The 8,231-nt window shown below is 41.2% G+C and overlaps 1 long non-coding RNA gene across 1 annotated transcript; it reads right to left on the bottom strand.

Annotated features, from left to right (window-relative positions):
* Nucleotides 1-5,071: 5,071 nt before the first annotated feature.
* On the bottom strand, nucleotides 5,072-8,231 carry LOC120027412. The gene is made up of 4 exons (XR_005473300.1): nucleotides 8,114-8,231; nucleotides 7,891-7,947; nucleotides 7,068-7,093; nucleotides 5,072-6,099 (listed from the first exon to the last, which is right to left on the bottom strand). It is a non-coding gene; the product is annotated as an uncharacterized LOC120027412 (long non-coding RNA).

The following is an 8,231-nucleotide window of genomic DNA, read 5'->3' as shown; positions in this document are numbered from 1 at the left end:
AGGAAGAAACCACCATTTACCTACCTAGAGGCTGCTTTTGCCTACATATGTATTTCGTTTGTCATTCTACCATAGAGTATTTATGGTAATTAAATATCATTTATTTAGAATTGATCAGAATACATTTTACAGCAACATCCCTGGCCATGACAGAAGCCAAACATGAGTTGGATTGGGGGTGTGGTTTGATGTGGGTGTTTCATGGTTGTGTCCATGGTACCACCAAGACACAGCCATCTGCCGGAACCTTGCCCGCAGGTGTTTTCCCCCACTCAGTCAAACAAACAAACCTCCTGCAGGTTGAATTCCGGAAGAGGCTTTGAATAGGTCAGTAGCTTACAGAGTAATATGAGAATAATGCAATTGCTGAATTTATGTAGATATTCTAAACTAAGTGTTTTGATAACTTTCAAACATAGTAACAGGTCCATGTAAAATAAACAACCTTTTACATCAGGGGTGTCAAACTCATTCTACGGAGGGCAGTGCCTGCGGGTTTGAGTTTTTTCCTTTCAATTAAGACTTTCACAACCAGGTGAGGGGAGTTCCTCAATCAAGTACAAGGGTGGAGCGAAAACCCGCAGACACTTGGCCCTCCAAGGAATGAGCTTGACACCTGCTTTACATAATACCATAGAAGCGGTGTTCTGCTAATATAACAATGTGCACATTTCACCTTTCATTGTTATTCCCAGCCAATACAGACAATGTGCCTATCGGCATTTTGTCTGGTGGTAATGGGGCTACTTTGGCAAACAGAGAGGTCATACCTTCCTGTGTGGTGTGTCCCCTATCAGTAATTCCCTGATCCTGATGCAGAATAACAGGGTTTCTTCCTCCCCATTCCATAATAAAAAAAGACAATACAAGTAAAAGTTTTGTCAAGTAAAATGTTTATGCCGAGTGCCAGGTCTCTCTCCATTCAGAGACATCAGTATCAAGGCCGTAGGGACCTCATCACATCATCTTGCAAGTCCCCATGTGCTGGCTCCATACATGTTTCTGTGAACACATACACACAGTCAATGTTCTATTACCAATGGAAGCTAGGGATGGGTGATATCTGACACACAAACATATACTATGTTGAAGTTTGAACAGGTCATTCTAAACCTACCTAATTCTGTTCTCCCCATTGACGACCATTGGAAAGCAGGCACGAGGTGAGGTCTTTGCCAGCGCCCCATTGATGGGCATAGTAGCATAGATCAGCTCCTGTCCTCTGAAACCTGGCCACAAGTGGGTCTTCCAGCAAGACAATAACCCCAAGCACACATCAAAATCCACAAATATATGGTAACTTCACCAGAAAATCTCTATTTTTGCAATGGCCGGCTCAGTCTCCTGTGGTTTGAATTGAAGAGGGCAGTCCATACACGCAGACGAAGGATATCAAGGATCTAGAAAAATTCTATATGGAGGAAAGGTCTATTGGGAAATAGCCATGACAACTGGTTAATCAACGTATTCAGTGCAGCGTCAGCATAGTGATAACCATGAATAGGAAAAAAGAATTATGATGTGTGCTGATGGCTCCTTATTTGGGATGAGCTAGCTCCTGTGACCTAACCGTCGCAGACTTTGTACAGTATTTCCTGAACACGTCACACAACACTTACTCATACCAGGTTGGTATTATGGCCAGCAATGTTGTAATTAATTAAACTCAACACTGTCAGTTTCAATTTCATGAATTGAAAATAATAATGAACATTTTTCTAATTCATACATGGTGTTTCCATTCAGTAACCCTGACATTTGATGTTATACAGTACAATATAAAATGAGGTAACAAATAATATAGTATTATATTGTTTACATTTACGGTAAGCTAGCATAAAACCTTTTACACAATTTTTGATACTGTCATTGTAAACCTGTTTCTTAGACTTCAAATCAAAGTTTACTTGTTGTCTACACAGATTTGCAGATGGTACAGCAGGTGCAGCGAAATGCTTGTGTTTCTAGCTCCAACAGTGCAGTAATACAAAAAATAATACACACGTAATTTTCTTTAAATTAAGAAATATCAGAACGAACAATGTCAGAGACCAGAATAAGAATATAGAGCATATATAATGGTGTGTATAGACAATATGGACAGTATATGAATAGATAATTGACCCTGTATAGCTTCTTACTTTTTTGTTCTTATTTCCTATTTTTGTGTTTTTGTTCTACCTTATGTTATTTTTAGTGCTACATCATATTGATTACTGCATTGCTGGGTTTGGTGCTTGCAAGAAAGGCATTTCACTGTACTTGTGCACGTGACATTCAAACTTGAAAAGCTGTACACAGCAGTAGCTATATAGGTTGCGTGTTCCGAGATGTGTCTCCTCGTCCATAGTAGGCTATTATAATTGAAATGTTTTATTTAACTGATTTTGGATGAATATTTCCCGTGATAGGTCAAATGTTCTATATCTACAGACAAGTGCTGTGTGCTCCTTGACCTCTCTTATCAAAGGGACACCTTTTATTTATTTTTTATTCCTCACCTTTGATTTTCGACAAATACACTACTCTACACTGAGCCTTTTAGACCTAAATTGTCTTGTGATCTTTTAGGCATGAATGTGACAGTGTGCTGGTGATGACTAACAGAACCTCTGCAGCTAATTGGCTATGTATCATCCTTGAGTGCACTAGAAGCCGGTCACAGTATTGGTCAATACTGAAACACTGATGACATACATACTCTACAACCGAGTCAGTCATAAACTGTGCATTTTCAGCATATATTTAATAAAGATGGCTTAGGGCAAATAAAGCTTACACAAAGTCCATTTTAACAGCTGAGCTGCATAAAGGCCAATAGACCAGATAAGGACGAGCAAACAATCTAACTGCCAGCATACCAGTGACAAACTGGTATTCTTTCTCTGCCCTATGGGCAAGAGCAGACAGGGCACTTCTTTCAGACAGGTTTCAGCCTATGTTAAGTTCTTGTATTCATTGCTATTGCCCAGAATTTTATTTTGAACCCAGATGACAATACTTTTCATCACCCTTTCAAAGAAATAACGTGCATGGATCTAAGAGGTGTGATTCACACCTTAGTTACAGTGCACGATAGGCCATTTAATTGCATTCCCGTGCTTCCTTTCAGATAATAGAATTCTTAAATGTTTGGCACCATAATGCTGTTTACATAGATGTGTTTTCCTTCCAAACACAGACAGATAACACAAATTCACAACTTTTCTGCTTATGTACAAATACTAGTAGGTGTCATGACTAACATCGCATTAAAGGGTGCCAGCTCTTCTCACAGTCATCTAATCTGTCACACGATTGGCTGATGAACTGATTTGACAGTTGCTCCGCTCACACTCGGTTTGTCCACACCATCTCAACTACTGTCATGCGAGTTAATTATTTTCCGCGCTGTTTTCACAGTCAGTCCAATCTACTTCCATTAATATAAACACACTAAGTACTAAGTCGGCTACTCTGTAATGACAGATAGACAAAACAAATATACAGGTTTCTCTCCACACCCAATCACCACATGCCCGTATTAGCAACACTCACAGTGCCTGCAGGGCAGGAACAATAGTATTGGGCGTGAAGGGTGGCAGGATGTTTATCTATTGTTTTATTTTATCTGTAAGTCAATATGCAAATTATATTTCAAATAGAAGGATGTATGAGCACTAACTGTTACCCTGGTCCCCGACATTTCATTAGGCCAATGATGCTATATGTTTGAGCTATAAAACAATGCTATTTGGCTACATAAGTTATATTACTATCATATTATAGGCTACTCTCATCTTGTCTGATCCAGCAAAACATATTATTCCACTTCCCAATCTAGATGTGAAAAATGGTGCGCACAAATTAACCGAATTTATTCATCCAAAAGCACAGCGTCATGATTCCATTAACACAGGCCAACAATCGAAGCACTCAAGCGATGTTACGGCCATTCCGGTAATTTCCTTTAATTAGTCTTTAACAGGCTTCTGACCACGATATATATATATGTGAGTGAGTGAGTGAGTGGGTGTGAGAGTGTGAGAGAGAGAGAACTGGGGACATTATGTAAATGGCCCTTAGATCGAAGAGAGTTTATTTGTGGTTGTCATGCCAATCCTGCCATTACAGTTCCACAATGGCCTTGAGGTTATCAAAGAGAGGAAATGACCATTTAGATAGATAATTGACGGTAGGTTCTGTTGTCGAGACAACGAGAGATGATTACGAGGGTATGTCTCGGTGTTAGCTGACATGTTCGTAAACAACGCAGGATAGACATTATGCACCATACTCGAGGAAGCAACACTCAGTGGAGGGAGGGCTACGAAGACGTCACAGTTGTATGAACGCGTTTTTAAGGTGTGAAAATTGTGTTTATCTGTTTCTAAGAAGACAGTTAGTTACTCTGCAAGTGCTCTAAGTTTAAGATGGCATAGGCCTACATTTATTATAGTTTCACAAAAACAACCAAATAGGATTCTCCTCTCCAAAATAAACAAAAACAGAATCAGGGTTATGTATTTGAAACGCGTCTCAGAGTAGGAGTGATGTCTGATCTAGGATCAGTTATAGCTTTTTTAAATCATAATAAATAACATTATGGACACCCTAGATCAGCACTACTAAGCTGAGAATTGGAGATATGTGCTCTTATCGCTCTTATGATTCAAAACTATCTGACACATACTACTTTTAGTCACAAGATGGCGGAACCCACACAACAATAACTCCCCACAGCGAATGTCTGTGTGGAGGATAAGGCAGCAGTAACTTTCTTGTATACGCGTCACTGTATTTTTAAGAGGATGCTGCCCTCTACTGGCCATGCTGAATATTACAACAATCATAGACCACTATATTAGATATTGGTTACTTTTTTATTTAACCTTTATTTAACTAGGCAAGTCAGTTGAGAACAAATTCTTATTTCCAATGACGTCCTACCCCAGCCAAACCCTAACCCGGATGACGCTGGGCCAATTGTGAGCCGCCCTATTGGACTCCCAATCACAGCCGGTTGTGATACAGCCTGGAATCGAACCAGGGTCTGTAGTGATGCCTCTAGCACTGACATGCAGTGCCTTAGACTGCTGCGCCATTCGGGAGCCCTTACAATGGTGTTGTAATTTACAGGACGATTGTAACCATTCTCTATTACTATAACGTATTGCATAACACACCGTAATAACGTAACATACGATACTCAAAGTTTAGAAAGATAGATTTTTAAATATTTTTTCATAACATTACCTTGACTTTACTTGGATAATTTTGTGTGTTAGAAAAACAGTAACTGCAGTAAGAAGGTAATTTATAACCATGTACAATTCTGTATGTCTGAGTCACTTCAGGCCTGACACTGTTCTCCCTCCAACTTTCGACACACTTGGACACAGCCTGTCAGGATGTGACATCACAAACACCATATACCATCAGGCTGAGCAGCTGGTGACAGGCAGATCCTCTGTTTACATTCACTCTTTTTCCCCCATAGTTATTGCCATAGTGTGATTCAGGGATGGCCCTACAGGAGTGTGCCCTGGTTTGGGTGTGGACCCAGTCTAGTGACAGTAGGGAGGTTATCAGCCCACTCACACTGCCCTGCAACGGAAGTCTGAAAGGGGGATTTTTTTAGCCATCATGACGTAGCATAACTGTCATGCTGTCCATTTAGGAGATCAAAGAGAACTGCGTTGGAGGGAGGGGCCAGGCTAACTGAACTCTGTACCAACCTCTATGGTTATGAGACACGATGAAAAGGTAAACAAAGATAAGAGTCTACAAGGTATGATAGAACTATACAGCAAGTCCTAATTAGGATTTGTGATTTTACTTGGCTATAAAATTATGCAAAATATCTACAGCTTACATGAGTCAACAATTTTCCTTGTAGGGAAAAGGTACAGAATACAAGAACAATATGAAAATAAGGACTGTGGTTAAGGTCGGGGGCAGAGGTGGGGAGAATTTAGTTTGTGGTCCTAGTGTGAGGGGTCGCGAGGGATCAGAGGTAACCTTTACTCCAGGTCATGGTGGTCCTGGTGATTGACCTCCAGCATGTCCTGGTTGACCTCCGGTTTGGTCACCGTTGAGATAGGCGTACTCCACTGAACCCTGCTGAGACAACAGAGATCCATCTCACTGAATATTGACACACTGCACTGCTCAACAGTGTCAATTATGTAAACACGGTCACAACCAAAGTCAACAGCGTAACTAACCTCAATACCATCACACACAGAAAAGTCTACACCGTAACGCAACCCAAATCAAAACTATTACAGCACAACTCTATACCATCACATTGGAACACAATCCGATTTTCTCAAGGCAGGCGAAAAATCCATCCGCAACTGTTGAAAGTGGTCCTCACAGAATACTACACCGTATTTCACCAAGGCTTCACAGAATACGAAACGATATTTCTCCAGGGGTAGCTGCACACATTCAAAATCACACAATGAAATGCCTTTATTGCTAAAAACCACCTCACCACAATCTTGGCTGCTCCTCCTTTTCCATCAAGGAGTGAATTAAGTTTAGACCATGTCATATCCTGACTCATTATGTCAAATTCCCCTTCAAAACAGATAACCCGGCCTTAGTCCCAAGTAAGAGAAAACAGTGTGGACTGTAAGGAGCTGTCTGTAAATCACTGATGTGTCTTGGTGAGTAGCCAGAGGAGGACAGTGTGGTGGTTGAGGTTGAGCTGTGCATGGAGGTATAATTTGACTGGGCCTTTTGGCTGCTGATCTCACTGGGAAGGAAGCCCTAGCCCAAATTCCCTTTGTTCTTGCCTGGAAACTCTGACCACAGCTTCCCTCTCCTGCACAGGGAAATTACTAGTACCCAAGAGCCTCAGCCCACAGAGTGACTGGGGCTGGTTGGGAAAGGGAAGGAGGGAGGGAGGGAAGGAGAAGGTGTGCCCTGTGGCCTTGATTATGTCACTCCTCACCCTTTTTTGTCGGCTGGAGGAAAGGTCAGTTGCTGTTACTGAGTGTGTTAGCCGTGTGCGTTTGTTTTCACAGTGCCTCAGTCACAGACAGTAAAATGTAAGACACGGAGCCTCAAACTGTACTTACATAGTCATAATGGTCACCAGGTGCACCTGGGAAAACAAGACACAGGATCAGGGAAGAAGGACAACCTCTAGTCCATTACAGAGATGACATAGTGTATAACCTGTGTCTCTGTGTGTGTACTCTTTCATTTGATAAAGGAATGAGGGACTCCCATTATGTGTATTGTTTCTCATCCCAGCACCAGTATTTTCAAGTTCAGGATGTGCATATCACCCTCCCTTTCCTCTTTCATTAGACCACATTCGGAGGGCATTGAATAACAATCATTCTCTGAATGTATTCATCATGATGACTCATTTGACAGTTATGACGCCCAGGCCTAGTTGCTGACTCATTGGTTCCCTTGAAGCAGAGCCCCTTTTTTTTATCACAGCAGGGGTATAACTATGCCAAAAAGCAACAAGTGCAGTCCCTGCCCTCTTCCTAAACACTCACCCTTATCCTAAACACGCACCCTTATCCTAAACACACACCCTTATCCTAAACACTCACCAATTCACCAGAGATGAGAGTTACAAACAAAAGGTATGTTACGGGTTTTATGTTAAATTTGGGTTGATAAAAGGTACATTTCCACATGGACTGCTTCACTGACAAATTCAAATTGGATGGTGTCTAAAAACAGGAACTTCCTGCTAACAGCAAGAGGAAATAGTCACCTTCAAACAGGTCTGGATACAATAATGAATACCTCACCTTCTACCTCCTTTTACTCACTGCTGGTGGATGAGGTGAGTTATCCCTATGGCAACATCAAGTGTTTTGAGACCTAGTTTAAAGCACTTTATAAATGTAACCCATATTTACAAGGCGTTGGGCTCACCGGATGGGGAGTTCTGGACTTTACTGCACACCGATTCGGTGCCTTTTCTCAGGGGAACTGCAAAACATAGAAACAAAATAATGTAACAATGTTTATTACATAATTGTAATATGTTTAATTGTTACATAATTGTACCACTTAAACATTGCTCATGGGCACACACACATTAGATAACCATCATCACATATCCCCTTCATTACAACTGTTTGTAACGAACATTTACTTGTTAGTCTCTTAGCAGATACTCCATCTCTTGGCAAATCATTGTACTGGATACTTAAGGACAGGGGAGTAACCTTCACTGGGGATGGAGAGGGGGGGCATGTCCCCCCACCCCCCAC

The sequence above is a fragment of the Salvelinus namaycush genome, chromosome 2 (genome assembly GCF_016432855.1).
Source record: "Salvelinus namaycush isolate Seneca chromosome 2, SaNama_1.0, whole genome shotgun sequence".
Lineage (NCBI taxonomy): Eukaryota > Metazoa > Chordata > Actinopteri > Salmoniformes > Salmonidae > Salvelinus > Salvelinus namaycush.
The sequence above is the reverse complement of the archived record's forward strand: the minus strand, read 5'-3'. Positions and strand labels throughout refer to the sequence as shown.